Raw genomic sequence first — 6,000 nt, forward strand, 5'->3', positions numbered from 1 at the left:
ATCCATCCATTATCTGTAACCTCTTATCCAATTTAGGGTCGCGGGGGGTCCAGAGCCTACCTGGAATCATCGGGCGCAAGGCGGGAATACACCCTGGAGGGGACGCCAGTCCTTCACAGGGTGACACACACACACATTCACTCACACACTCACACCTACGGACACTTTTGAGTCGCCAATCCACCTGCAACGTGTGTTTTTGGACTGTGGGAGGAAACCGGAGCACCCGGAGGAAACCCACGCGGACACGGGGAGAACACACCAACTCCTCACAGACAGTCACCCGGAGTGGGAATCGAACCCACAACCTCCAGGCCCCTGGAGCTGTGTGACTGCGACACTACCTGCTGTGCCACCGTGCCGCCCCCCCTACAAATTATATTTATTATTAAATATTTTTGAAAATATAGTGTGCATATTTCATTAATATTCAGCGTTCCCTTTTAGGACTAAATATGTATTTTCTGATGCACAATTTACAAGCACATACATCAGGTATGTACAACATTACTGATTAGTAAGCTGATGTAACCCCATTTCCAGATAAGCTGGGATTCTGTGCAAAATGTACTGTAAATAAAAACAGAATGCAGTGATGTGCAAACATTTAAATAAAGCTTTTGCAAGAATGTTGAAAGAATTACTGTGATTTAACAGACTCAACACTGAGATATGTGATATGACTGCCCCAAACTACTTAATTTATCCTGATTCTGGTGTTGTACACCTAATTGTCGGCTGAGATCAGCGCGAACTGTTTGTTTGAGTCTGCTCCATGACTTGATGCTGGTGGAGGCAGTTGAGCTTTGATAGTTGGATGACAGGTAGCTAGATGGTATCTCACATTTGATGTATTTCATTGTATTCCATAGCAACATTTCTGGCACAGATTTTCCTCATTGCCTCATCTGAACTGGCTGTCTCTCACTTTTCATTTGGTTGTAATCCAAAATGATCCCAAACTGGCAAAGTTGCTTTTGATTTTGCAAATAGGTTTGCTGGCATTGTTTCAATTCGATAAAAGAAGACTGACTTTCAGCTGTTCAGCAGCAGCAGTTCAGATGCCAACAGTTGGGAAAAGTAACACCCAACTTTAGTTTTTAATGATTTTTAAATATTTTTTTTACATTCATTACACACACACACTAAAGTTTAATACAAGAAAGACCTGGCAAAAAAGCGAAAACACATATACATTGTGGTTGTGATGGCTGCTTGCCATTCAACACGGTTGGGCAGTCAACAGTGTGGTATTACAATACTGTGGTTATTGCAACAATAGAACAAATACATTGTTGGAACATTTATTTTATTATCAGTTTATTTATTTATATTTATATATTTAATTATTTATTTAAATTTTATACCAGAAACACGTTCCAGAAAGGGTTATGGTTAAGTAATGCAGTAAAGTACTCTACGTTAATTGGCACCAGGCCAGTGACAAAGAGCATCTCAGAGCTGCTAAGTTTTCTGAAGATGGCAATAGGCAACTGCATAGGCAACTGCATAGGCAAACAGTTAAAAAAAATCAAAAATATAATTTCTCAAGGCTCAGGTGGCACTGAATTAAAAGCAGACAACATTCTGTAGTGGAAATCACTGCAATGGCTCAAAACCACTTTTGGCGTCCTTAGACGGTGTGACGTCAGTCGGGGGAGTCCCTTCACAGATTACTGCTGGCCTGGCTGGTTTTTCCCGGAGTGAGGGAGAATGTTGCAAGGAAGTGCGCTGTTTTCCTCCGATTCTCAGAAGCGAGGTACTCCGAGGCAAATAACTAATACTAATTTGAAATGTCCAACTAATTTCAGCGGTGGCTCTTATTCTGGCCAAAATAAGTTTCACCTGCTTAGATCAGTCGTAAAATTTAACTTGGATTGGGCTACAAAAAACGAGCACAATTTAAAAAGTTGAAAGTTCAGGATTACTGACAATTAAACGCACTTGTTACTCTTTCAATTCTCTATTGCAATGCTAACTGACACAAGGCATCGCCTGAAGGTCTGTCTTCTTTTAAGAGTGTTTTGGAAGATTTGGCTCCGTCAGCGTAGAGAGAAACAAAATGAGAGAGCATCAGAAAAAAACAAGAGACAAGAGCGTCAAGAAAACAAGGGCGTAAGAGAGCGTAAGGAGAGAGTGAGAGTGAGAGAGAAAGCAAGCAAGGGGAAGTGACTCCCTTTTTCATAGGTGGCGTGGTCACGCCCACTTGGGAGGTCGCCATCCTCTGACTGGTTCCTGAGTTTGGGGAGTCCACGTGACCGTCTCCAGTTCCAAAGAAAGAAAAAGACCACTTATGTTTTGGCAAATATATAACCTCAATGAATTAATACTTCATACATACCTGCATATATCATAAAGAGTATACTGGAGTATTTTTATCAAATTATATATATATATATATTTCTTTGTGATTAAAACATTAATTCACATCACTCAGTTAGTTAGTAGACAGTCACCTGAAAATAACAGAGGATAAAATGAATAATGCATTGCATAATACATGCTTAGTTTCAGCAGAAACATAAGCGTCCAAGATGATTCTCTTTTGAGGGAGAGGGAGAAGGTGATTAGGGTGGCATATGATATCGCAAACGTCCACTTGGGGCACTGTTGGTCCATGCTATTTATTGGTTTCAACTCGCATTGCGAGGTCCCCATTAGCCAGTCCTGTGGCCATCTGCTGATTTTGCGATAAGGTAAGCTGTTCGACAGTCCGGCGCTGAGGGTGATAAAGATGATCTTTTGGTTTATTAGTCATCTGGTCATAATAAAGTTTGAAGAGGACCACTCAGTGTCATCCTGGGGGTCAATGAAAAGTGTTCTGCTTAGCCTTCTGGCTATCAGATATAGGTTTGTGTGTGTGTGTGTGGGGGGGTGCGTAGTCTTTCAGCATGCACACTCTGTGGAATGCAGGCCCCATCTTCTCCTTTTATATAAAAGAGAATAGAGAGTCAGAGTCTTAATTTTTCATTTCTTGATATGGATCCATCCTCCACTACATTAGGATGCTGCATTCTCCAAGTTAAAGAGGAAAGTGACCATCCAGCTTGTTCAAAGCCCACAGTTCAAAAGCCAGTATGTATTATTTCATATAGAATTCATGACTTGCACATCTGTGATGGCACTTTTAATGCTGAACAAAACAGGTTTTGAAGCAACATCCAGACAATATAATATTTTCTTGGAAGGCCTTGTTTATTTCAGTACATCAAGACCAATTCAATTCTGCATGGATTATTACAGCATGGCTCCATACTATAACAGAATCCAGCTACTAAATTAGTTCTGACCTGTCACCCACTATAAATATATATAGAATAAAGCTAGTGCATTATGAAAATTAAAACCCTATAATGAAGACCTGAATTCTTTAGCAGAAATCATGTAGTAAACAAGAAAGTGAAAACATATTTCTTAAAAAAAAAAAAAAAAAACTTTAAAAAAATTACTCTTTATGCTTTAAAGGAACACTAGGTAAGATTTGGGTTGTTCGCTCCTGGTGCTCCCCCTAGTGTAACTGACTTTCATAGCACTGTACTGAAATCAATGTGGGGCGGAAGAGAGTGGGGGTGGTTTCCTACCTTCCTCCAAAAGTTACATGGTGCAGTTTCACAGTAATTTTGAAGCTATAAGTGTAATGTAAAAGTAATTGCTTGTGTTCCTTTTAATGCTAAATCTGACCGTTTTGGTCCCAAAATAATAATAATAATAATAATAATAATAATAATAATAATAATAATAAAAACATTGCTATAAAAATAAATTCACAAAAGTTAAGTAGGTTTATAAAAAGTATATACCACTGCTATAGACTATAGAATAAAATATGTTTTAATGCCACAAAGCACTGCATAGTGCTGCTTACGGGGGATTTTCTTAAAAGTGACTGAGTTGGTGAATTACAAGCTTGTTAAATCATGTGAATCTCAACTAAAAATACACGCTCACAGAGGTCCAGATGTGTTTTAATCCTCCTGAGAACAAGAACGCAACGTACAGCAATAACACACAGTAAAAAAGGGCATGAGACAAGTCCTTGAGAAACACACACACACACACATGGCCTTAAGAAAATGAGATTTATCTAAAACACAAACTGTCTTGCCTTGCCTTGTTTCAGTTTTCATCATTTATCATAAAGGACCACAAAAAGAAATGTGGAGAAATAGTTTGGTTTGATACTGTGGAAAGTACAAACAAAACCCAATATGTCTCACTACATAGTTCCAAACAGCCTGTGGAAGCAACATCTGCACAAGCATTGAACTCTGGAACACTGGAAACATGTTCTCTGCAGTGATTAGTCACGATTAATTATCTGTCAGTGTGCTGGACAAAATCTGAGTTAGCAGGAGAATGGTACTTACCAGAATGAACAGACCAACAGGGTAATAGTCTCGGGTTGTTTTTCTGGGTTTGACCTAGGTCCTTGGTTCCTGTGAGGTATAGTATTAAAACTACAGCATACATAGATATGAGATACATATAAAGTTCCAACTACAAACCGGATTCCAAAAGTCCAACTCCAAATCCAATTCCAACTTTTTGGGATTTGTTGACACTGTGAAATTTTGAATCAACATATTTTTACTTTAAAATGTTACATTTACTCAGATTAAACTTTTGATCTGTCATCTATGTTCTATTACAAATAAAATATTGACATTTGCCATCTCCATATCATTGCATTCAGTTTTTATTCACAATTTGTTTAGTGTCCCAACTTTTTGTACTTGGCAAAAGTTTTAAGAAGACCCTTTCCTTTTCTATCAGGACTGTATATATAAATTGGGTATTTTGGAGTTCCATACACTTACACTATATGGCAAAAGTGTTCAATTACCTATCCAAATCATTGAATTCAGGTGTTCCAATCACTTCCAATAACTTTTATATTATAATAAAGTGGAAGCTCAGAAGTTGAGCTTGGCCAATTCGTTCCAGTAAAAGGAATACTCAATACTTCAGCATACCAAGGGATTTTGAACTTTTTCATGCTCCAAACTTTGTGGGAACATTTTGGGGATGGCCCCTTTTTGTTCCAATATGACAAGGTCCATTAAGACATGAATAAATAAGTGTGATGTGAAAGAACTTGACTGGCCTGCACAGAATCCTGACCTCAACCCGACACATTGAATAGAACACATTGAATTACAAGATGAATTAGAGCAGAGACTGTGAGCCAGGCTCTTGTCCAACATAAGTTTCTGACCTCACAAAGGTGCTTCTGAAAATATTGTTTAAAAACTCACATAAACACACTCTTAAACCTTGCGGAAAGCCTTCTTGGAAGCGTTGAAGCTATTATAGCTGAAAAGGGTGGGCCAACATACTATCAGACCCAGTGGATTAAAAATGGAATGTCACTCCAGTTCATATGTGTACAGAGGCAGCCGAGCAAATATAGCGCATCTATCAGAATCTATATCTGAAATCTTTTATCAATGTAATTTAGTTAAAACATTAATTGCATAATTTCTGAAGGAGTTACAACCCCCCCAGTTGAATAGGAGCTTAATAGAATTTTAGCTTAGTACATTTCTTCTCCATGGGCCTGAGAAAGTTAATGTTCAACCCAAAGGTTTCCTAGGAACCCTCCATTATTACTACCAAAAAGAATGAACTATTACACTAGCTTGTGGGGTTTGTGTGGGAGTTTTTAGTTAAGCCCTACTGTAAACTCTATTCTGTGGCACATATGGCTGCATTATTTTCATCATAATATACACTAAATAGAAAACTAAATACAAATAAAGACAAACAACTGGTGCACTTTCTTTGTAAAATGCAATACTTTGTCTCTGTATCCTCTCATTCCCCCCAGCTTTAATTATAATCAGATCCAAACACACGTTCCCAATGTGAATGTTGCACAACCTCTGTGAAGTCAAGAGACAGGAAGCTTGTGTTATGTAACTTCTGGCAAAAATGAAATAAAAATACCCAGCAGGACTCAAAACCAGCTGTCCCACTGACCAGGAGAAACACATCATACAC

The sequence above is a fragment of the Hoplias malabaricus genome, chromosome 9 (genome assembly GCF_029633855.1).
Source record: "Hoplias malabaricus isolate fHopMal1 chromosome 9, fHopMal1.hap1, whole genome shotgun sequence".
Lineage (NCBI taxonomy): Eukaryota > Metazoa > Chordata > Actinopteri > Characiformes > Erythrinidae > Hoplias > Hoplias malabaricus.